Here is a 26,161-nt window from a genome sequence, read left to right as displayed (position 1 = left end):
GACGAGTGGTTCCTGCTGGTGAGACTCAAGCCTGGCCTGGGGGTGTGCGATAATGGGCAAAATCTCGTTGCAGCTCTGGGACTAGCCGGTTTGACGCACATCCCTTGCCTGGCGCATGTGCTGAATTTGGTGGTGCAGAAGTTCATTCACAACTACCCCGACATGTCAGAGCTGCTGCATAAAGTGCGGGCCGTCTGTGCGCACTTCCGGCGTTCACATCCTGCCGCTGCTCGCCTGTCTGCGCTACAGCATAACTTCGGCCTTCCCGCTCACCGCCTCATATGCGATGTGCCCACCAGGTGGTGGACAGACTGTGCGAGCAGCAGCAGGCCATAGTGGAGTTTCAGCTGCAGCGCGCACGGGTCAGTCGCACTGCGGAACTGCACCACTTCACCACCAATGACTGGGCCTCCATGCGAGACCTGTGTGCCCTGTTGCGCTGTTTCGAGTACTGCACCAACATGGCCAGTGGCGATGACGCCGTTATCAGCGCTACAATACCACTTCTATGTCTCCTTGAGAAAACATTTAGGGCGATGATGGAAGAGGAGGTGGCCCAGGAGGAGGAGGAGGAGGAGGAAGAGGGGTCATTTTTAGCACTTTCAGGCCAGTCTCTTCGAAGTGACTCAGAGGGAGGTTTTTTGCAACAGCAGAGGCCAGGTACAAATGTGGCCAGACAGGGCCCACTACTGGAGGACGAGGAGGACGAGGAGGACGAGCATGAGGAGGAGGTGGAGGAGGATAAGGATGAAGCATGTTCACAGCGGGGTGGCACCCAACGCAGCTCGGGCCCATCACTGGTGCGTGGCTGGAGGAAACGCAGGACGATGACGATACGCCTCCCACAGAGGACAGCTTGTCCTTACCTCTGGGCAGCCTGGCACACATGAGCGACTACATGCTGCAGTGCCTGCGCAACGACAGCAGAGTTGCCCACATTTTAACGTGTGCGGACTACTGGGTTGCCACCCTGCTGGATCCCCGGTACAAAGACAATGTGCCCACCTTACTTCCTACACTGGAGCGTGATAGGAAGATGCGCGAGTAGAAGCGCTTATTGGTAGACGCGCTACTGAGAGCATTCCCAAATGTCACAGGGGAACAAGTGGAAGCCCAAGGCGAAGGCAGAGGAGGAGCAAGAGGTCGCCAACGCAGCTGTGTCACGGCCAGCTCCTCTGAGGGCAGGGTTAGCATGGCAGAGATGTGGAAAAGTTTTGTCACCACGCCACAGCTAACTGCATTACCACCTGATACGGAACGTGTTAGCAGGAGGCAACATTTCACTAACATGGTGGAACAGTACGTGTGCACACCCCTCCACGTACTGACTGATAGTTCGGCCGCATTCAACTTCTGGGTCTCCAAATTGTCCACGTGGCCAGAGCTAGCCTTTTATGCCTTGGAGGTGCTGGCCTGCCCAGTGGCCAGCGTTTTGTCTGAACGTGTATTCAGCACGGCAGGGGGCGTCAATACAGACAAACGCAGCCGCCTGTCTACAGCCAATCTGGACAAGCTGACGTTCATAAAAATGAACCAAGCATGGATCCCACAGGACCTGTCCATCCCTTGTGCAGATTAGACATTTATAACTACCTCCCCTTAACCATATATTATTGCACTCCAGGGCACTTCCTCATTCAATCCTTTTTTTATTTTCATTTTACCATTATATTGCGGGGCAACCCAAAGTTGAATGAACCTCTCCTCTGTCTGGGTGCCGGGGCCTAAAAATATCTGACAGTGGCCTGTTCCAGTGTTGGGTGACATGAAGCATGATTCTCTGCTATGACATGAAGCCTGATTCTCTGCTATGGGACCTCTCTCCTCTGTTTGGGTGCCGGGGCCTAAAAATATCTGACAGTGGCCTGTTCCAGTGTTGGGTGACATGAAGCATGATTCTCTGCTATGACATGAAGCCTGAATCTCTGCTATGAGACCTCTCTCCTCTGTCTGGGTGCCGGGGCCTAAAAATATCTGACAGTGGCCTGTTCCAGTGTTGGGTGACATGAAGCCTGATTCTCTGCTATGACATGAAGCCTGATTCTCTGCTATGGGACCTCTCTCCTCTGTCTGGGTGCCGGGGCCTAAAAATATCTGACAGTGGCCTGTTCCAGTGTTGGGTGACATGAAGCATGATTCTCTGCTATGACATGAAGCCTGATTCTCTGCTATGGGACCTCTCTCCTCTGTCTGGGTGCTGGGGCCTAAAAATATCTGACAATGGCCTGTTCCAGTGGTGGGTGACATGAAGCCTGATTCTCTGCTATGACATGAAGCCTGATTCTCTGCTATGACATGAAGCCTGATTCTCTGCTATGACATGAAGCCTGATTCTCTGCTATGAAATGAAGCCTGATTCTCTGCTATGACATGAAGCCTGATTCTCTGCTATGACATGAAGACTGATTCTCTGCTATGGGACCTCTCTCCTCTGTCTGGGTGCCGGGGCCTAAAAATATCTGACAATGGCCTGTTCCAGTGGTGGGTGACATGAAGCCTGATTCTCTGCTATGCCATGATGCCTTATTCTCTGCTATGGGACCTCTCTCCTCTGTCTGGGTGCCGGGGTCTAAATATCTGACAGTGGCCTGTTCCAGTGGTGGGTGACATGAAGCCTGATTCTCTGCTATGGGACCTCTCTCCAATTGATATTGGTTAATTTTTATTTATTTTATTTTTATTTTTATTCATTTCCCTATCCACATTTGTTTTCAGGGGATTTAACTACATTTTGCTGCCTTTTGCAGCACTCTAGCCCTTTCCTGGGCTGTTTTACAGACTTTTTAGTGCCGAAAAGTTTGGATCCCCATTGACTTCAATGGGGTTCGGGTTCGGGACGAAGTTCGGGTCGGGTTCGGATCCCGAACCCGAACATTTCCGGGAAGTTCGGCCGAACTTCTCGAACCCGAACATCCAGGTGTTCACTCAACTCTAGCCAGGAGGAAACGTGAGGAAGAATACATTCTAGAAATACAATACAATACGATACACATAGTAGAAATAAAATAGAATATGATAAGGGGTATTGTGTATTTATTTAGCAGTAGGGTAGAAATGCTTCAAAATTGAAAGACTTCTACCCCCATTTTCCTATAAATTACCTTGAACATACAAGCAATGTATAGCATCACCTCACATATACAGGGAGTGCAGAATTATTAGGCAAATGAGTATTTTGACCACATCATCCTCTTTATGCATGTTGTCTTACTCCAAGCTGTATAGGCTCGAAAGCCTACTACCAATTAAGCATATTAGGTGATGTGCATCTCTGTAATGAGAAGGGGTGTGGTCTAATGACATCAACACCCTATATTAGGTGTGCATAATTATTAGGCAACTTCCTTTCCTTTGGCAAAATGGGTCAAAAGAAGGACTTGACAGGCTCAGAAAAGTCAAAAATAGTGAGATATCTTGCAGAGGGATGCAGCACTCTTAAAATTGCAAAGCTTCTGAAGCGTGAGCATCGAACAATCAAGCATTTCATTCAAAATAGTCAACAGGGTCGCAAGAAGCGTGTGGAAAAACCAAGGCGCAAAATAACTGCCCATGAACTGAGAAAAGTCAAGCGTGCAGCTGCCAAGATGCCACTTGCCACCAGTTTAGCCATATTTCAGAGCTGCAACATCACTGGAGTGCCCAAAAGCACAAGGTGTGCAATACTCAGAGACATGGCCAAGGTAAGAAAGGCTGAAAGACGACCACCACTGAACAAGACACACAAGCTGAAACGTCAAGACTGGGCCAAGAAATATCTCAAGACTAATTTTTCTAAGGTTTTATGGACTGATGAAATGAGAGTGAGTCTTGATGGGCCAGATGGATGGGCCCGTGGCTGGATTGGTAAAGGGCAGAGAGCTCCAGTCCGACTCAGACGCCAGCAAGGTGGAGGTGGAGTACTGGTTTGGGCTGGTATCATCAAAGATGAGCTTGTGGGGCCTTTTCGGGTTGAGGATGGAGTCAAGCTCAACTCCCAGTCCTACTGCCAGTTTCTGGAAGACACCTTCTTCAAGCAGTGGTACAGGAAGAAGTCTGCATCCTTCAAGAAAAACATGATTTTCATGCAGGACAATGCTCCATCACACGCGTCCAAGTACTCCACAGCGTGGCTGGCAAGAAAGGGTATAAAAGAAGAAAATCTAATGACATGGCCTCCTTGTTCACCTGATCTGAACCCCATTGAGAACCTGTGGTCCATCATCAAATGTGAGATTTACAAGGAGGGAAAACAGTACACCTCTCTGAACAGTGTCTGGGAGGCTGTGGTTGCTGCTGCACGCAATGTTGATGGTGAACAGATCAAAACACTGACAGAATCCATGAATGGCAGGCTTTTGAGTGTCCTTGCAAAGAAAGGTGGCTATATTGGTCACTGATTTGTTTTTGTTTTGTTTTTGAATGTCAGAAATGTATATTTGTGAATGTTGAGATGTTATATTGGTTTCACTGGTAAAAATAAATAATTGAAATGGGTATATATTTGTTTTTTGTTAAGTTGCCTAATAATTATGCACAGTAATAGTCACCTGCACACACAGATATCGCCCTAAAATAGCTAAAACTAAAAACAAACTAAAAACTACTTCCAAAAATATTCAGCTTTGATATTAATGAGTTTTTTGGGTTCATTGAGAACATGGTTGTTGTTCAATAATAAAATTAATCCTCAAAAATACAACTTGCCTAATAATTCTGCACTCCCTGTAAAGTAAAGCAGAGCAGGTAGTGAGCAAGGTGCCAGCAACTTGAGTCTGAATCCATAACCAATGAATATTCACAAATGAAAAATATTTTCAGCACAGCAAAAGGATCCACTTAAAAAAGGTTACTTCTTATTTCATATACAAAAAAACAGCAACGTTTCAGTCCTATCACAGGACCTTTCTCAAGCAATGATATCAGTGAAATGAGCAGAAAATATACACCAGAGTGCTACAATTATTTAATGCTCATTGAGAATGCAATCATATCTCAAATGTGCATTTAAGGAAACAATGCATCTGCATCTTTCTCACATTGAAAACCACAATATTAGGCTACATGCACACAAACATATTTTGTTTCCATGTTCATTCCGTTTTTCTTGCGGATGGGATAAGGACTAGAGATGAGCGAATCAAAGCTGGCAAAGTGGAATTCGATCCGAATTTCAAGAAAAATTTAATTTTTACCGAATGCAAATTTTTGCGCGCTTCGTTGTAACGAATCACATTTTTTCCTAAAATGGCTGCTACACGTGTGAGGACATGGGGAAAGGAACTCTGGGAAGACAGGATCACCCATGCTGACATGTAAGCAGCTAATCAGAAGCCAGCCCTGTGATGTCACAGCCCTATAAATACGGCGGCCACCTGCCTTTTGCCGCAGGGAGAGACGTGTCTGCAGGCGCTAGGGACAGTGATAGGAAAGACTTGATTGTGGTGAAAAAAAATTATTTACAAGTGCAGGGAAAGATTACTCAAGGGGTAGGGAAAGGATAGGGAGGAATCATTCCACCAGCATTTGTGTTGAGCAGGGTTCAGTCGGGGCGGTGACAGCCTGAGTAATAGGAACAATCCGATTACACCTTGCTACACTGACTGGGAATCCAAATTGCCATTATACAGCTCTGTAATTCCAGCAAACCTGTCTTATTAGGATGCAAGTGCTGTTTGATACCTGCATTAACAGGGTTTATTACAAGGAAATATTTCTACATTTTATTTGCCCCAGTGCGGTGCAGTTATATGTTCTAAAGCATTTTTTGGCTTGACTTAGTGGCAAAAAAAGGACTTATTAGCCATTGTGTGGTTACGGGTGAAAATTACAGCCCTTTTTGTCGTGTATTAGTGGCAAAAGTAAAAAAATATTTGCCGCACAGCAGTGCAGTTATCTGTTTTAAAGTCCTTTTTGTTGTGTATTAGTCGAAAAAGGAAAAACATATTTGCCGCTCAGCGGTGCAGTTATCTGTTTTGAAGCCCTTCTTTCCGTGTATTAGTGGAAAAAGAAAAAAAATTTTTTTCGCTCAGCGGTGCAGTTATCTGCTTTAACCCCTATTTCACCTTAAGGACTTGGCCATTTTTTTAATATCTGACCAGTGTCACTTTATGTGTGAATAACTTTAAAACGCCTTTACTTACCCAGGTTATTCTTAGATTGTTTTTTAGTCACATATTGTACTTCATGACACTGCTAAATTTGGGTAAAAAAGTTAATTTTTTTGCATAAAAAAATACCAAATTTACCCAAAAAATTTTGAAAAATTTGCAAATTTCAAAGTTTCAGTTTCTCTACTTCTGTAATACATAGTAATACCCCCAAAAATTGTTATGACTTTACATTCCCTATATGTCAACTTCATGTTTGTATCATTTTGGGAATGCCATTTTATTTTTTGGGGATGTTTTGGGATGTTGGGGATTTTTGGGGATAGCTTAGATAGTTTAGAAGCAAATTTAGAAATTTTTCAGAAATTTTCCAAATCCCACTTTTTATGGACCAGTCCAGGTCTGAACCACCCAAAAATGACCCAATTTTAGAAACTACACCCCTCAAAGTATTTAAAACTGATTTTACAAACTTTGTTATCCCTTTAGGCCTTCCACAAGACTTCATGGCAAATGGACATAAAATTTAAGAATTTAGATTTTTTGTAAAATGTTCCAATATAATAAATTTTTTCCAGGAACAAAGCAAGGGTTAACTGCCAAACGAAACTCAATATGGGTTGCCCTGATTTTGTAGTTTGCAGAAACACCCCATATGTGGTTGTAAACTACTATTTGGCTAAACGGCAGGACATAGAAGAATGGGAACGCCATATGTTTTTTGGAAGGCAGATTTTGCTGTACTGGTTTATTTACACCATGTACCCTTTCAAGCCCCCTGCTGCACCCCTAGAGTAGAAACTCCATAAAATTGACCCCATCTAGGAAACTACAGGATAAGTTGGTTGTTGTTTTGAGACTATTTTAGGGTAAATATGATTATTGGTTGCTCTATATTACACTTTTTTTTGAGGCAAGGTAACAAAAAATTTAAATTTTAAAATTGTTTCTACATTCGCTATTAAGTTTTGTGGAACACTTAAAGGGTTAACAAAGTTTGTAATGTAACTTTTGAATACCTTGAGGGGTGTAGTTTCTTAGATATGGTCACTTTTTTGGAGTTTCTAGTCTAGGCTACATCAGGGGGCTTCTAATGGGACATGGTGTAAATAAACCAGTCCATCAAAATCTGCCTTCCAGAAACCATATGGCGTTCCCTTCGTTCTATGCCCTGCCATGTGGCTATGTAGCCATTTACGACCACATATGGGGTGTTTCTGAAAACTATAGAATCAGGGCAATAAATATTTAGTTTTGTTTGGCTGTTAACCGCCTCACGTCCGCCCATAGGATATAAACGTCCTATGGGTGGACGTCTATTTCTGACAGCACGTCCTGTCAGAAATAGCAGCTGCACGCTAATCGTGCAGCTGCTGATCGGGTTGCCCGCTGTCAGTGACAGCAGGGCAACCCTAAGACAAGGCAGGGACAGTGCCCAGGTGTCCCTGCCTTCACGATCGCTGCAGACACAGCGCTCACCGAGCACTGTGTCTGCAGAGCAGGAAGCGCTGTGCGCTTCCTGTTCCGGCCCGGCGGTCATGTGACCGCCGTGACCGGAGAGTGCAGGGGCTGTGTGATCAGCCCTGCTGTGAGGCTGTACAGCGCTGGATTGCTGCTGTACAGCCTCTCTAGGGGTGCATTTCCACTGTAACTGGGGCTACTATGTCAGCCCCAGTTACAGGAGAAATCAACAGTGTAAAAAAAAATAAAAAGTGAAGTAAATGTCCCCCAGAGGTCTTGTATGACCTTATGGGGGACGAAAAGTGTAAAATAAAATAAAAATAAAATAAAGGGTTGAAAAAATAAAATAAAAAAAAGTTTCACATGTAAAAAAAAAAAAAATCCCAAGTAAGGAATAAAAAAAAAAATTAAAAATAGAAAAAATAAAATAAAATAGACATATTTAGTATTGCCGCGTCCGTAAAAACCAGCTCTATAAAAATATCACATGACCTAACCCCTCGGGTGAACACCGTAAAAAAAAAATAAAAAAAACTGTGTCAAAACAAGCAATTTTTGTCACCTTGCATCACAAAAGGTGCAACACCAAGTGATCAAAAACGCGTATGTCCCACAAAATGGTACCAATAAAACCGTCACCTCATCCCGCAAAAAATGAGCCCCTACATAAGAAAATCTCTCAAAAAATAAAAAAACTATAGCTCTTAGAACATGGAGACACTAAAACATCATTTTTTTGGTTTCAAAAATGCTATTATTGTGTTAAAGTGAAACAAATAAAAAAAAGTATACATATTAGGTATTGCCGGCTCCGTAAAAACCAGCTCTATAAAAATATCACATGACCTAACCCCTCGGATGAACACCGTAAAAAAACAAAAAAAAAACTGTCAAAACAAGCAATTTTTGTCACCTTGCATCACAAAAGGTGCAACACCAAGTGATCAAAAACTCGTATGTCCCACAAAATAGTACCAATAAAACCGTCACCTCATCCCGCAAAAAATGAGCCCCTACATAAGAAAATCTCTCAAAAAATAAAAAAACTATAGCTCTCAGAACATGGACACATTAAAACATAATTTTTTGGTTTCAAAAATGCTATTATTGTGTAAAACTTTAATAAATGAGAAAAAGTATACATATTAGGTATCGCCACGTCCGTAACAATATGCTCTATAAAAATGTCACTTGACTGAACCCCTCAGGTGAACGCTGTAAAAATAAATAAATAGAAACTGTGCTAAAACAACCAATTTTTTGGTCACCTTGCCCCATAAAGTGTTATAATGAATGATCAAAAAATCATATGTACCCAAAAATAGTACTAATAAAACTGGCACCTTATCCCCTAGTTTCCAAAATGGGGTCACTTCTTGGGAGTTTCTACTGTAAGGGTGCATCAGGGGGCTTCAAATGGGACATGGCATCTAAAAACCATGTGGAGTTCCTTATCTTCTGCGCCCTGCCGTGTGCCCATACAGCAGTTTACGACCACATGTGGGGTGTTTCTGTAAACCACAGAATCTGGGTAATAAATATAGAGTTTTGTTTGGCTGTTAACCATCGATGTGTTAAAGAAAAAAATTGATTAAAATGGAAAATCTGCCAAAAAAGTGAAATTTTAAAATTTGATCTCCATTTTCCTTTAATTCTTGTGGAACGCCTAAAGGGTTAACAAAGTTTGTAAAATCGGTTTTGAATACCTTGAGGGGTGTAGTTTCTACAATGGGGTCATTTATGGGGGTATCCACTATGTAGGCCCCACAAAGTGACTTCAGACCTGAACTGGTCCTTATAAAGTGGGTTTTGGCAATTTTCTTAAAAATTTGAAGAATTGCTTCTAAACTTCTAAGCCTTCTAACGTCCTAAAAAAATAAAATGACATTTCCAAAATGATGCCAACATAAAGTAGACATATGTCTGTTTTAAATAATAAATATTTTATGAGGTATCACTTTCTGTTTTAAAAGCAGAGAAATTGAAATTTAGAAAATTGCGAATTTTTCACATTTTTGGGTAAATTTGGGATTTTTTCATAAATAAAGGTGAAATATTTTGACTCAAATTTATGACTATCATGAAGTACAATGTGTCACGAGAAAACAATCTCAAAGTTATTACCACATAAAGTGAGATATGTCAGTTTTGCAAAATTTGGCCTGGTCAGGAAGGGGGCAAAGGGCCCAGATGGGAAGTGGTTAACCATTGCTTTATTACCAGAGAAAAAGCATTCAAATGGCACCGTTTTTATTATTTTATATATATATATATATATATATATATATTTATATATATATATTATGTTCTTTGCTTACTTTATTGTTTGACTTTTTATTGGTTTTCAGTAGAGAACATGGAGTAACAGGGTTACAGGTACAGGCACGCAGGTCAGGTAGGTAGGCATAGATTGAATTACAGATACAATCAAAAACATGGCATTGTCAGACATACAGGTTGAGAATGATCAATTAATCCGGCAAATTCTTGGATGGGTGAGGCATCTTGGGGGGAGGGTTATAAGTTGAGGGGAAATGGTAGTTATAGGTGACCACTATATGTCAATGGATACAGAATAATACCTAGTGGTAAACTGGTGGGTGAAGCGGGGGGTGAGAAGCCTTGAGCTGTGATAAGGTGGTAATCACTGAGGGACACAATAAGTATGAGGTAAAAGACCAAGCTGAGTATGCCCGTTATTATCTTGGATCTAGCTCGTAGGGTCAAGGACCCAGGCTACAAATGTTTTTTCCCTTTGGGGGATCTATAGGATGACCATGGTAGCCACTTTTTGAGGAATGTGATATGTGTGCGGGCTTCCCATGAAGACATTTCCTCGAACCTGTGTAATTGGTCCACCTTTAGAATCCATTTTTCTAGTGAGGGAATTTGGGTTTGCATCCAGTAGGTGGGGAGTAAGAGGCGGGCAGCTAATAACATTTGGGAGAAGACGTAGGGGAGTCATGAGGGAGTACTTTCCTGACTGATGGACAGAAGGGCCAGTTGGGGCGATGGTTGGAAGGAGGTGTGACAGATTTTGTTTGCCAAGGAAAATATTTCGGACCACCATTTGGTTATGGGAGGGCAAGACCACCAGATGTGAATGAAGTCTCCTTTCTCCTGTAAGCACCTCCAGCACGTGTCCGAAGCAGTTGGAGAGAAAAGAGCTGTCTTATCTGGAGTATTGTACCATCTTGTGAGGATTTTGTACCCATTCTCCTCGATTTGGACACAGCGGGAGGCCCTGTGAGGAGATTCGAGGAGCTTAGGGAGGGATGTAAAGGGCATGATGATATTCAGGTCCAGTTCCCATTGTTTTATGAAGGCTGGTTTGGCCAGCAGGGGGGGTGAGCGTAGCCTATTGTAGATTTGTGAGATTAATCTTCTAGGGGTTGTGGGGAGGGAGATCATTGATTCGAGCCAAACTATGGGACGCTGATGGGCGCCCAATTGAACGTGTTGGCTTATGTAAGCCCTGAGGTATATCACTGAGAAGATATTGCATGGGCGAGGGTCAAGAAGGGCTTTCATAGTGTCTAAGTCTAGTATTTTGCCAGTGTGATCCATCAGCGATGAAAGTGTGATTGTTGAAGAGGTCAGTCCTTGTGATGTGGCCGTTCTCAAAGCTGGGGGTGCCGTGTCTATCGCATCCTTTATTGTAAGAAGAGGGGAGGGGAAGGGGATGGAGCAGTGGGAAGTAGAGAACCATTTCCAGGCCTCGAGGGTAGCTTTGACAATCGGATAGTGCGATAGTGCTTCAGTTATAGTGTTTTGGCGTCCTAATAGGAGAGCTCTAATTGGCCTACCTAGTATCTCAAGTTCCATTTCAACTACAGCAGATTGTGTGGATGGACGTAGCCAGGCTACTGCATGGGAGAGGAGTGTAGCTTTGCCATAAAGTTGTGGGTTTGGAAGGCCTATTCCCCCATCCCGTCTAGGTTTGGTGAGGAGGGAGAAAGCTAGTCTTGCTTTCCTCCTATTCCAAATAAAGGATCTGAATTCTTTTTGTAGAGCTACATAGTAGTGCTTGGGAATAGGTATTGGAAGAACCTGTTGTAGATAAGTAAGGCGGGGGAGGGAAAGGGAAGAGAGCAAATTTTTGCAGCCAAACCAGGACATGGTGGGGTTGGATTGGGCCAAGCTGTCTATGGCTTTGAAGATTGAGGACTTTAATGGAACATAATTGAGGGAGAATAAGTCATTTATCTTGGGGCTAATTACTACACCCAGGTAAGTAATGGTGGGGGAGGACCAGTTGAAAGGTGAGTTTTCCATAAGGTGTCGTTTGGTAATAGGGTTGATACCTGAGCATAAAACTAGGGATTTATTGGCCTTTATCTTGAAATCAGAGACCGCGCTATAAAGGTTGAGATGGGACTGGATGCAGGGAAGTGAGACTGATGGGTTTACCGTCATCATTAACACGTCATCCGCAAAAGCTGCAAGTTTCTGTTCCCTGCCTCCCAAATATAGACCCTCAATTTTCCTGTCCATCCGTATGATAGATAAGAGCGGTTCTAATGCTAAGATAAATAAGAGTGGGGACAGAGGGCATCCCTGTCACGTCCCATTCTTTATAGCAAATGGAGAGGAAAGATTCCCATTGACCATGACCAGTGCTGATGCTTGGTCATACATGGCAAAGGTGGCTTGAACAAAGGGATCAGGGACGCCAAACCTAAGCAATGCATGCTTCAGATACAGCCAATTCACTCTATCAAATGCATTCTCAGCATCCGTGCTGAGAAGAAGCAGGGGAGAGGAGGTGCGGTTAGCATGGCAGAGAGCATTAATCACTCTGGATGTGTTATCTTTGCCCTCCCTATTGCAGATGAAGCCCACCTGATCCCTATGCACAGGGAAGGGGAGAAGAGTAGCCAGTCTGTTGGTTAGCATTTTAGCCAGGAGTTTGAGGTCTATATTTAGGAGGTATATGGGCCTGTAATTGGAGCATTGTTTGGGGTCTTTCCCTTCTTTAGGGATAAGCGTGATATGAACCACAGTTATATCTCTGGAGAGTGGGATACCTTTGAGAGATAGATTGCAGACCTCAAGAAGATGAGGTATTGAGCTGTGATAAGGTGGTAATCAGTGAGGGACACAATAAGTATGAGGTAAAAGACCAAGCTGAGTATGCCCGTTATTATCTTGGATCTAGCTCGTAGGGTCAAGGACCCAGGCTACAAATGTTCTTTCCCTTCGGGGGATCTATAGGATGACCATGGTAGCCACTTTTTGAGGAATGTAATATGTGTGCGGGCTTCCCATGAAGACATTTCCTCGAACCTGTGTAATTGGTCCACCTTTAGAATCCATTTTTCTAGTGAGGGAATTTGGGTTTGCATCCAGTAGGTGGGGAGTAAGAGGCGGGCAGCTAATAACATTTGGGAGAAGACGTAGGGGAGTCATGAGGGAGTACTTTCCTGACTGATGGACAGAAGGGCCAGTTGGGGCGATGGTTGGAAGGAGGTGTGACAGATTTTGTTTGCCAAGGAAAATATTTCGGACCACCATTTGGTTATGGGAGGGCAAGACCACCAGATGTGAATGAAGTCTCCTTTCTCCTGTAAGCACCTCCAGCACGTGTCCGAAGCAGTTGGAGAGAAAAGAGCTGTCTTATCTGGAGTATTGTACCATCTTCTTTAGGGATAAGCGTGATATGAGCCACAGTTATAACTCTGGAGAGTGGGATACCTTTGAGAGATAGATTGCAGACCTCAAGAAGATGAGGCAAAAGGGTCTCTTTGAAGGTTTTATAATATGGCACTGGTAGGCCATCTGGTCCCGGGCTCTTTCCTTTCGGCATTTGATTTAATGCTTTATTGAGTTCAGATAGTGTGAAAGGAGTTTCTAATAGTGCCCTTTGTTCTAGCGTTATGATAGGGATATTGGATGAGTCAAGGAAAGTTGATATGAGGGAGGCCCTAGTATCTGGTGCAGCGTTGGAGGGGAGGTTGTAAAGATTTTCATAGAAGGAACGAAACTGGGCAGCAATCTGGGTGGCAGAAAAGACTGGCTTGCCTTTGGGGGTTGATGGATATAGTTCGCGGCTCTCCTACCCTTTATCCTACTCATTAAAAATTTGGTGGCCTTATCGCCGTGGGCAAAAAATTTATACTGGGAATTCATATAGTATTTAGCTGATTTAGCTTGGAGGAGGGCTTTGAGTTCTGCTCTGAATTTCGACAGTTCTTGTAGGTGGGCATCTGTGGGACTACTTTTGTGGTGGGATTCAAGTCTTTGGATATTCTTGAGGGCTTCATCTATTGCTTTTTCTCTCAGTTTCTTCTGATAAGAACCAATACTGATGAATTGGCCCCTGATAAAGGGTTTGTGTGCGTCCCAAAGCGAATTAGCAGAGAGGTCAGGGCATTTGTTAATAGAAAAGTATTCTTTCAATTGTTTGGAGATCAAATCAATCGTAGATTGGTGTCCCAATAAGGATTCATTTAGTCTCCAACTGAAGCGTGTGGGGGTACTATTTGGAGCCAAAATAGAGAGAAAGATTGGGGAATGGTTGGAGAGATGCACGGAACCTATGGAGGCCTCCCTACATAGGTGGAGATGTTCCTTAGAAATAAATAGGTAATCCAGGCGGTGATAGGAACCATGCATTGGGGAGAAGAATGAGTTGTCCGGAGTGTTAGGATGGTGTGATCTCCATACATCGATTAGATGAAGTTTCCAGAGATTGTCTCGGAAGCTTTTAAGGGATCTAAGGGAGTGATGTGATTTTTTGGAGGATGTATCTATGAGTGGGTGTAGAGCTATGTTCAAATCACCTCCCAGGACCACTATCCCCTCCTTAAAGGAGTTGATAAGGGGGCAGATGTTTGAAAACCATCTGGATTGATTAGAGTTGGGAGCGTAAAGGTTTATAAAGGTGTATATTTGCGGGCCAATGGTGCCCTTTACCAGTATGTATCTCCCATCGGGATCTTGTGAGTGACTGATTTATGAGAAAGGGGTCTTCCTTTGGAAACCTATGCTAACTCCACTAGAAGCTGATGAACCTCCCCCGCAGTGGTACCATTGGGAGTAGTGGGAAAATTGCATATTAGGATAATGATTAAAGCGGAAGTGCGTCTCCTGGAGGAACACCACACTAGCCCCAGCTTTCCTGAGAATAGTAAAAATTTGGCTACGCTTTGAGGGGAATTGGAAGCCTCTTACATTGTATGAGGCTATATGAAGGTCAGCCATGATAAGCCGTGTAAGGTAAGGTACCTTGTAACCAATGGTGTGTCCTCCAGGAGAGCACGGCCTCATAGAGAAGTATTTTCATCAGGTTCAGGATGCAGGTAAGGGTGATGAAGATCTCACGGTGTATTTGTGAACGCGACATGTACCTTGAGGGTGGGGAAAAAAGGGTAACAGAAACAGAACAGGTTAAAACAACAAGACAATACAGATCAAGCATACGTAAGTATACTGTGAGCATAGGGGGGGGGGGGGGTAGTAGGTCAAATGACCCGAATAGGGACCGTATAGCACCCTGGAGGGGGCCATAAAGTGGGAAGTGAGGATGAGATTCATAAATCACATTCTAGGAAGTGGGGAGAGGGAGACAGGTTGATATATATAATATGTCAAAATCGAAGGTGACATGAAATAACCGTAATATGACAGTTCCATCAGGTGTTGTACGGAGCTGTTGAGATGGTACTTTCAGGTTTCTCGGGAGAGGCTCCTAGGAGTGAGCTGGTGCCCTCTCTTCTTGGATCTAGATGATTTTGGGGTGCGCTGAACCTCAAACGGAATAACTTTGGGGAGATCTGGCAAGTCTCCAAGGTCGTGATAAAGTTCCCAATTTTCTATCCGTAAGGAAGGTATATCCAGCTCTTCTAGGATGGGCGCAACATCGGCATATTACGTGATATTGGACCGCTTGACTTCTATTGAGAACGAAAATCCAAATGGATAGGACCAGCGGTACAGGATTTTATTGGACCTCAGCCAGTCGGTCAGGGGCTTTAGGGCTCTCCGCTTCTTGAGGGTGGAGGGAGCAAGATCCTGATATATCTCCAACCTGGCATCTTCGTATGAAAGATCGGCACGATTTTGTGTAGCATCCAGTATGGCCGCCTTGACTGGGAAGTTTAGGAACCTGCATATGATGTCACGCGGTGGTTCGGTCGGCTTGGGCTTAGGGCGAAGTTCCCTGTGTGCGCGTTCGATGGCGATTTCTTGCGGATAATCAGGGCCTAGAAGGGAGCTGCAAATCGAGATAATAGTGGTGGAGATTTCGCCCGGCGGTACCGATTCGGGTATTCCTCTGAAACTCAAATTGTTGCGGCGCCCTCTATTCTCCTGGTCCTCTAGGGCGTTTTGCAATTCGTTAAGGTGCGCCGTGCAGCGATGAAGGGAAGCGGTGACCGCCGCCTGATGGTTCAGGGATGCGGCCTGGTGTGACTCGAGTGTTTCCACCCGTTCTCCAATGTGCCTCACCTCTTGTCTGCAAGCAGAAAGTTCGGTGAGGATAGGCTCCATTACTCTGCTGAGCGCTCGGTCAAGGTATATTATAATTAGCGGTAGTTCAGAGCTGGGTTGGCGATCTTCCGATTCGCTGTCTCCCTCCGAGTGTGCGGGTACACGTTTCAAGGCTTTAGGCGGTGGGGGCGGCGCCATCTTAGATTCTCGTGCTGTGATCGTAGCGGCCGCTTTTTTCAGGAATTTATCCATGTCGCCGCCTGGAATCTGATCTTTGGGGGTCCCGGGGTGGTCACCAAGCTTGGGGTTCCCGATTTTTACCATCCTCACTCAGTAATGCTGATAATTGCTGGTGCTAGAGACGGTCGCCTTAACGGAGCAGGGAACTAAGCTGCCCTCTCAGTCCGACGCCAGCTCCACCCCCCCTTTATTTTATATTTTTAACACTGTTCATCCGAAGGGTTTCGTCAAATGTTATTTTTATAGGGCAGATTCTTACGGACGCGGCGATACCTAATATGTCTACATTTAAAAATTTAGTTAGATTTTATTATATTATCATTTTAGGAACATAAAATAAAATAAATATTTTAGTATCTCCATAGCCTGGGAGCTACATTTTTTTTTTTGTTGTTGGGCGACTATCTAATGTAGGGGCTCATTTTTTGCGGGATGAGATGGAGGTTTTATCGGTACTAATTGGGGGTGCATATGACATTTTTATCGCTCGCTATTACACTTTTTGTGATGTTAGGTGACAAAAAATGGCTTTTTTTTACATTTTTTTTTTTTTTTTTTACGCTGTTCATTCGGGGGGGGGGGGGGGGTTGGGTTAAATGTTATTTTTAATATAGAAGATTTTTACGGACGCGACGATGCCCAATATGTATGGCTCTCAGACTTTGGAGACACTAAGCAGGCATCCTCAAACTGCGGCCCTCCAGATGTTGTAAAACTGCTGATAGCTGTAAGTTGTCTGGGTATGCTGGGAGTTATAGTTTTACAACATCTGGAGGGCCACAGTTTGAGGATGCCTGCACTAAAACTAACATTTTTGGAAAAAAAAATTGTTTCTGTGTCTCCAAAGTCTGAGAGCCATAGTTTTTTATGTTCTCTAGGGGGCTGTTGGGGATTATAAAAATGTAGTACTCCATGGAAGTGTGATACTCCCTGAAGCAATCGATAACGCAGGGGCCCGGATGATCGGGGCAAGTGTCACATTGAGTGGTGGTGTCCTTCCGTATCCCCCTCATGTGACACACTCTGCATCTTTTTTGGGTTCGTCCCTTCTTTCCAGTATGGGGGACCACACCTGGAAAATGTTGGCCAGGAGCGATCCGGGCACCTCCAATTCCCGAGGTACTCCGGCCTGCTCTTTGCCGGTCTAAAAAAATCAGGTCCTTGAGGACTGCCTCATAGAATTGGAGGAATGTCCCTGTGCTGCCAGCGCTTCGGGATAGTACAAAAGCGTTGTACAAGGCAACCTATACCAAGTAGACCGCAACTTTTTTATACCATGCCCGGGTTTTGCGCATGGCATTATATGGCTTGAGAGATCAACTCCTCCCATATACCGATTGTAGTCGACGATACAATCGGGCTTGAGGACCGTTGCGCGGTACCTCGCACAGGGACAGGGGTGATGCTGTTACTGTGGATTGTGAACAGTATAAGGACATCCCTCTTGTCCTTATACCTGACCAGCAACAGGTTTCCACTGGTAAGGGCACGGGTCTCACCCCTGGCGATAGGTACCTGGAGGGGGTGGGCAGGGAGGCCGCACTGATTTTTCCGCACGGTCCCACAAGCGGACGTGGATCTGACTTGTCAGATTTCAAAGAAAATAAAGCTTACATTCTTTTAAATGAAAAAGGGAGGTTGGAAAGGGACACCGATCCATCCTCTACAGAAACAGATCAATCTGAGTCTGATAGAGAACAGGCAGGCAGTAAAAGGAATTTGACCAAGGGGAGAGGACGTGGGAGGAGAAACCATAAAGGTAATCCTCATAAAAATTATAACCAAGGTTTTTTAGACCAGAATCTTTCCTACCCACTCAGAAATCGGTCACAACAACAACCACCGGCAACACAGGCCCAAAAATAATTAATTTGTCTTCCTACTCCCTGACTGAATCTGAAAATAGTATCCTAGAAAAGGGGCAGGGGTGATGCTGTTACTGTGGATTGTGAACAGTATAAGGACATCCCTCTTGTCCTTATACCTGACCAGCAACAGGTTTCCACTGGTAAGGGCACGGGTCTCACCCCTGGCGATAGGTACCTGGAGGGGGTGGGCAGGGAGGCCGCACTGATTTTTCCGCACGGTCCCACAAGCGGACGTGGATCTGACTTGTCAGATTTCAAAGAAAATAAAGCTTACATTCTTTTAAATGAAAAAGGGAGGTTGGAAAGGGACACCGATCCATCCTCTACAGAAACAGATCAATCTGAGTCTGATAGAGAACAGGCAGGCAGTAAAAGGAATTTGACCAAGGGGAGAGGACGTGGGAGGAGAAACCATAAAGGTAATCCTCATAAAAATTATAACCAAGGTTTTTTAGACCAGAATCTTTCCTACCCACTCAGAAATCGGTCACAACAACAACCACCGGCAACACAGGCCCAAAAATAATTAATTTGTCTTCCTACTCCCTGACTGAATCTGAAAATAGTATCCTAGAAAAGGGGCTCTCGTTTGTACCTACACCTAAATTTAATCTCTTTAGGACAATAGTCGATCTTAATCTATTCGCTAGAAAATTAAGGTGGTTTAAACATTTTCGTAACATAGAAAAGAAACAGAGTTTGGAACTGGGGGTCCCACCAAATATGGTAGCAGATGTACGACTTTTACAAAGTCTGGCCACTCCTGTAGAAACAGCATCGGGGGAGGGGCCATTCACACCACTCAAAAATAAAAGTATAAGGACGGCACCCACCACTGATACAAACTGTATTGATGTTTTCCTAAATTTAGTGAGCACAGAACTTGAGTCCACACGGTTACATCTATCGCCTCAAAATTGTACACAGGAAGAATCACGGGCATTAGAAAGCTTGGCAGAGAACAGGAACATAACCGTTAAGCCCTCTGATAAGGGGGGAAACACTGTTATAATGGATACGGATAGCTATAAAATTATGTGTGAAAAACTTCTGGCCCCACGTGACTGTTACGAGATTTTAGATGGAGACCCTACAATAAAATACAAACGTGAACTAAAGAGCATCCTGGATACAGCAAAAAATAATAAATTAATTAGTCCGGCTGAATATGATTTTTTGTTTCCACAGCACCCGCAGATAGCGACATTCTATTGTCTGCCGAAAGTGCACAAAGGGTGTGACCCAGTTAAAGGCCGCCCAATAGTTTCGGGCATAAACAGTTTAAGTCAAAATGTAGGAATCTACATAGACAAAATTCTATCCCCATTTGTGCAATCACTTCCCTCATATGTTAGGGATACGGGAGATCTCTTGAAACAACTAGAGGAGATACATCTCGAGGATGGGTGCATGTTGGGGAGCATTGACGTGGAGGCCCTATATTCATCCATACCGCATAAATGGGGCCTACACGCAGTGGCTCATTACTTGAGCACACGTGGTTGCCAATTTTTGACACACAACAAATTTATCCTTCAATTGTTGGAGTTTGTATTATGCAGAAATTATTTTCTCTTTAACGGTAGATTTTACCACCAGCTCAGGGGCACCGCGATGGGGTGTTCATGTGCCCCGTCGTATGCAAATTTGCTCCTGGGCTGGTGGGAGGACACTATGATTTTCTGTGATGAGACAGCATGTGAGGCCCTAAACGTCCAGATATGGGCACGCTATATTGACGACGTGCTGGTTGTCTGGAAAGGTGGCCGTAAGTCTTTTTCGGATTGGGCAGCAAGTTTGAATAATAACCAGATTGGTCTACGCTTCACGTCAGAGTGCGACGAGAAGCGGTTGCCATTCCTTGATATTCTTATTACTAAAGATCAGGATGGAGGGTTGGAAACAACAATCTTTCGTAAGCCTACCTCGACGAATTCCCTCCTGAGGTGGGACAGTTGCCACCCTTTCCCCCTCAGGAGGGGAATTCCTCGGGGTCAATACCTGAGATTAAGGAGAAATTGTTCGAATGAGGTGGAATTTCAGAGGCAGGCAACAGACCTTAAAAAACGCTTTATGGACCGGGGTTACCCTATTGGGACACTGACACCAGCCTATAAAGCTGCAAAAGCTCGCTCCCGTAGCTCCCTTCTTACCCCTAACAAAACGAGCAATACTGAGAACATACCCCCAACAGGGATTCAGGAGACACGTTTAATCAGTACATTTAATGAAGCCTCCGCAGGCATAAGAGAAATAATTGCCAAACACTGGCATATACTCAGGATGGACCCCGACCTCTGCACTACCATAAAAGAACACCCAAGTATAACATATAGGAGGGGAAGGAGTGTACGAGATTGGACGGTGAATAGTCATTCCTCTCCTAAACCGGCCCCAAAAACCTGGCTGGAAAAAGGAGTTCATGGAAACTACAGATGTGGGGGGTGCATAGCCTGTAAGTACATGCAGTGCGGAAAATCCTTTAGGAGCTGTAATACAGGAAAAACATACATTATCAGGGACCTGATAAACTGTAAGACTATGGGGGTTGTCTATAAAATCACATGTTCCTGTAACAAGGAATATGTGGGCAAAACAAAAAGGGAGCTGAGACGAAGAATCGGAGAGCACATTAATGACGTCCATAATGGTAGGGACACCGTGGTCTCGCGTCATGTGCGTGCTGAGCATGGCGGGGATCCAAGGTGCCTTTCATTTATGGGAATCGAAAAAGTGAGGCCACCGGCGCGAGGTGGGGATTGGGATAAGAGAATCCTCCAATGCGAGGCAAGGTGGATTTTTTACCTGAAGACAATATACCCCAATGGCCTCAATGAGCTACAGAGCTTCACGTGATTTATTTAAATATCTGGCTGATATGATGGTTAGGACCGGTCCCACATCTGTCTATAAATTTTAATATCTAAGGAGGGCAGGAATTCATTGCCTTATACACCCCTTCACCTTCCTCTACACCAACCTAGATATGATCTTATTGTTAAATCCTAAATATCTGGGACATGAATCTCCTGACAAAGTCAAAAATACCCCCTATTGTGGAATAAGTGTAAAAATTCTTTCTTGTCTAATGACATGAAATATCATCATTCTGCAAGTTTTTCTGTGGTACAAAAATGGACCTGTGTGTCCAGTATTTCCCCTCTTATAAGTACTGTATGGCCAAGTGCATGCAGAAAAATCAGTATGGAGGAAACCTGTTAAAGAAATCCAACCTTTGAATGATTGTATTCTCTAGAATAGCTGTCCGGCATCTGAGACGGCGGATCAGCGTGGAGTGCCTGCGCGTCATCCGGTTGCTATGCGATGGGTGGCGCTCAGACACATCCGCATGTACTTCCGGCAGCCCGAGTGGTCATGTGACACTGACTTCCGGTGGAGTGGAGCGCATGGAAATAGCGTGCGTTCCACATGCGTTCCACCGGGGGAAGGTGGAACAGGAGGGCGGTAACAGCTGGAGGCGCTGATTTTAAAAGGTGAGGCGGCCGAATGGGCTGTGTTCCCACACTGCCGGCATACAGCAGTGAGGTGAGGAGTGGGTATTATTGGGGACACTTCTCCATACCCCGGCAGGGACGTGTATTATCGATCGTTCTTACCGTCTTGTATTTACAAGCAATTCTCTACTGAAACAGTAAGTTGGAGACCATATACCTAATGCTGTTTAAATTTGTATTATAATAGACGCTTGGTAGTAACTACGCCATGCATATCTCTCTTTGTGTATTTTGTAGAAACCTTCTGATTTCAATGAGCCCCTGATGAGCTCCATTTTATGGAACGAAACATGGCATGTAGGGCCATTCAGTAAGGGACCATTTAGGGAATAGGTCCCAGATAGGGACAGGTTCCGTATGGGGTCGCCCCTGTCGGGGCGAGTGCTCCATGTCGTTGAGGCAGGTCTATGAGGATAGCCCCTGACCATCTATATAGGGAGGGCTCTAGACCAGGGCATAACAGGAGTTTCCAGACTGCCATATTATTTCCAACAACTGGACACCAGTGCCTGCGACCACACTGGAGCTCTACCGCCACCTACTAACCCTGACCGTGCATCTACAGGACGGGGTAAGACCCACCCAGTACTATCATATCGTGGTCTTATTAGGTGGCATAGTAAGTGTTTATATGTATGTAAGTCTATTGTTTTTGTCTCACTGCTACCACCAACGTATTTTAAGTGGAATCATAGTAAAAGTTAAATTTTATATATACTCAGTCTACATATGGTAAATAAATTTATAGGAGGTACAACATATATTTCTGCACACACGTACCTGGTGCATTGAGGTATAATATTTTTGTACGGACGTGGATCTGGCAGCAAGGGACCTGAACAAGGGAATGCTAGTATAAAAGTTATCCATGTACAAGTGGTAACCCTTATCTAGCAGTGGGTGCATAAGGTCCCACACGAGTTTCCCGCTAACACCCAGAGTGGGGGGACATTCTGGGGGTTCAATACGGGAATCTCACCCCTCGTACACTCAAAATTTGTAAGTGTACCCTAAGGTACTCTCACAAATTTTGTACATTTTCATGCCATACCTCGCCTGCTTAGTGGGAATGTATTGGCGGAAACTGAGTCTCCCCTTGAAAGCAACGAGAGACTCATCAACGGCGACCTCCCTTCCAGGTTCGTCAGCCTGCGCAAATTTGACCCTGAAGTGATCGATGACCGGCCGTATCTTACAGACGGTCATAGGCAGGATCACCTCGGGGGGGACATGCTGCATTATATGCATAATGCAGGCATTTCCAGATGGCCTCAAACCGGGGGCGTGTCATGGCCATACTGTAGAGTGGGGTCTGGTAGAAGAAGTCCCCACTCCAGTATTGCCTGACACAAAACGTCCTCATCTCGGCTACACTGACCGGCGTCCAGCCACCGGGTCTAGCCAAAAAGGAGCCCGGGTGCTGAGCAACGAACTGTTGGGCGTACAGGTTCGTCTGCTCCACCATCAGATTCACAAATGGATCACTGAAAAAAAAAACTAAAAAAGTCCATTTCAGTGAAGCCCACTGTGGGAATCTGGATTCCTGGATTGCCAACAAAATCCGGAATCTCGGGCTCAAAATCCACTGCGGGACACCAGCTAAGTTCACCGGTAGGGGGCTCCGGTGGGCTTATTTGGTGGGCCGGGAAACCAGTATGAGCCCCAAGGCGGCTCGTACTGGTGTGGGCCACAGGGTCCCTAGCATGTGGGGCCCCTGGCTCCGCCTGGTGGTGGTGGGGATGGGGGCAAGTGGCAGCACTTCTGGGTGGGTCTAGGGTCTCACAACTAAGTGCTGTGGACCCCAACCACCAGAAACAATAAATCAGATAAAGTTTTTTTTTTTTTTCCCTAACTAACTTTCTTCTATCCCTGCCTAATCGTGCCTCTCCCTCACTGACCCTAACCTACCTGGAGGGTGATGGGTGCAGGAGGGTGATGGGTGCCGACGGGGAGATCACAGGAGCTGGTGAGGACGGTGCAGGAGAAGCAGCAGAAAGAGGAGGGGAGAGAGGAGCACCGGGAGTTTGAATCTCCCACCTCTCTCCCTGCACCAATCAGCACCAAGGACAGTACCGCCAGCACCAAGGACAGCACCGCCGCCCCCAAATGCTCGGACTGTGATTGGTGGTGTGTAATCACACCACCGATCACCGTCCTTTTTCGGTTCATCGGGTCACCGGAGACCCCAATGGACCGGAAACGCAGCAAACCGCAGGTCTGAATTGACCTGCGGTTTGCTGCGATTGCCGATACAGGGGGGGGTCACATGATTTCCCCCCCCCGGCGTTGTGACAGGATGCCCGCTAAATGATTTCAGCAGACATCCTGTTCCTATTAACCCCCGCCGCGCCGCAAGCTAGTTTTAAAGTTAGGACGTACGGGTACGTCATGGGTCCTTAAGGACTCGGCAAACATGCCGTACCGGTACGTCATAAGTCCTTAAGGGGTTAAAGCCCTTTTTTTTGTGTATTGGTGTAAAAAGAAAAAATATCTTTGCCGCTCAGCGGTGCAGTGATACGGTATATTTGGAAGCCCTATTTTCAGTGTATTAGTGGCGAAATAAAAATATATTCTCCGACCAGCGTTGTATTTCTCTGCTGAAAAGCCTGCTGTGTAAAAGTAGAACAAAATTTGGGCCTAATTGGCATTCTGTGGTGCAGTAATCTATTGTGAAGCCTTGTTTTCAGTGTATTACTGGCAAAATAAAAATATATTCGCCGTCCAGCGTTGTATTTCTCTGTTGAAAAGCCTGTTGTGTAAAAGTAGAACTAAATTTGAGCGTAATTGATGTTCTGCGGTGCAGTGATCTATTGTGAAGCCCTGTTTTCAGTGCATTACTGGCGAAATGAAAATATATTCTCCGTCCAGCATTGTACTTCTCTGTTGAAAAGCATGTTGTGGAAAAGTAGAAAATAATTTGGGCATAATTGACAATCTGCGGTGCAGTGATCTATTGTGAAGCCCTGTTTTCAGTGTATTACTGGCGAAATAAAAATATATTCTCCATCCCCTGTTGAAAAGCATGGTGTGTAAAAGTAGAAAATAATTTGGGCCTAATTGACGTTCTGCGGTGCAGTGATATATTCTGAAGCCCTGTTTGAAGTGTATTAGTGGCGAAATAAAAAATATTTTATCTAACATTGGATTGTTTGATCTAAAAGTATGTCAGACAGAGAAGTGCCACTGGCTGCTGATTAAGTGGAGTTTAACCTTCTCAGGACCGCCGTACGCAGGATTGCGTCTTTGCGGCGGCCCTGCTCTTCTGGGTGGACGCGCCGGCGGGTCCTCTCGTGAGACGCGAGATTTCCTGTGAACGCGCGCACACAGGCGCGCGCGTTCACAGGATCGGAAGGTAAGAGAGTGGATCTCCAGCCTGCCATCGGCGATCGTTCGCTGGCAGGCTGGAGATGTGATTTTTTTAACCCCTAACAGGTATATTAGACGCTGTTTTGATAACAGCGTCTAATATACCTGCTACCTGGTCCTCTGGTGGTCCCCTTTGTTTGGATCGACCACCAGAGGACACAGTTAGCTCAGTAATAAGTAGCACCAAACACCACTACACCCCCCCCTGTCACTTATTAACCCCCTGATCACCCTATATAGACTCCCTGATCACCCCCCTGTCATTGATTACCCCCCTGTCATTGATCACACCCCTGTAAAGCTCCATTCAGATGTCCGCATGATTTTTACGGATCCACTGATAGATGGATCAGATCCGCAAAACGCATACGGACGTCTGAATGGAGCCTTACAGGGGCGTGATCAATGACTGTGGTGATCACCCCATATAGACTCCCTCATCACCCCCCTGTCATTGATTACCCACCTGTCATTGATCACCCCCCTGTAAAGCTCCATTCAGATGTCCGCATGATTTTTACGGATCCACTGATAGATGGATCGGATCCGCAAAACGCATACGGACGTCTGAATGGAGCCTTACAGGGGCGTGATCAATGACTGTGGTGATCACCCCATATAGACTCCCTGATCACCCCCCTGTCATTGATTACCCCCCTGTCATTGATCACACCCCTGTAAAGCTCCATTCAGATGTCCGCATGATTTTTACGGATCCACTGATAGATGGATCGGATCCGCAAAACGCATACGGACGTCTGAATGGAGCCTTACAGGGAAGTGATCAATGACTGTGGTAATCACCCCATATAGACTCCCTCATCACCCCCCTGTCATTGATTACCCCCCTGTCATTGATCACACCCCTGTAAAGCTCCATTCAGACGTCCGCATGATTTTTACGGATCCACTGATAGATGGATCGGATCCGCAAAACGCATACGGATGTCTGAATGGAGCCTTACAGGGGCGTGATCAATGACTGTGGTGATCACCCCATATAGACTCCCTCATCACCCCCCTGTCATTGATTACCCCCCTGTCATTGATCACACCTCTGTTAAGCTCCATTCAGACGTCCGCATGATTTTTACGGATCCACTGATAGATGGATCGGATCCGAAAAAACGCATACGGACGTCTGAATGGAGCCTTACAGGGGCGTGATCAATGACTGTGGTGATCACCCCATATA

The sequence above is a fragment of the Bufo bufo genome, chromosome 3 (assembly GCF_905171765.1).
Source record: "Bufo bufo chromosome 3, aBufBuf1.1, whole genome shotgun sequence".
Classification (NCBI taxonomy): Eukaryota; Metazoa; Chordata; class Amphibia; order Anura; family Bufonidae; genus Bufo; species Bufo bufo.
This window is presented reverse-complemented; position numbering follows the sequence as displayed.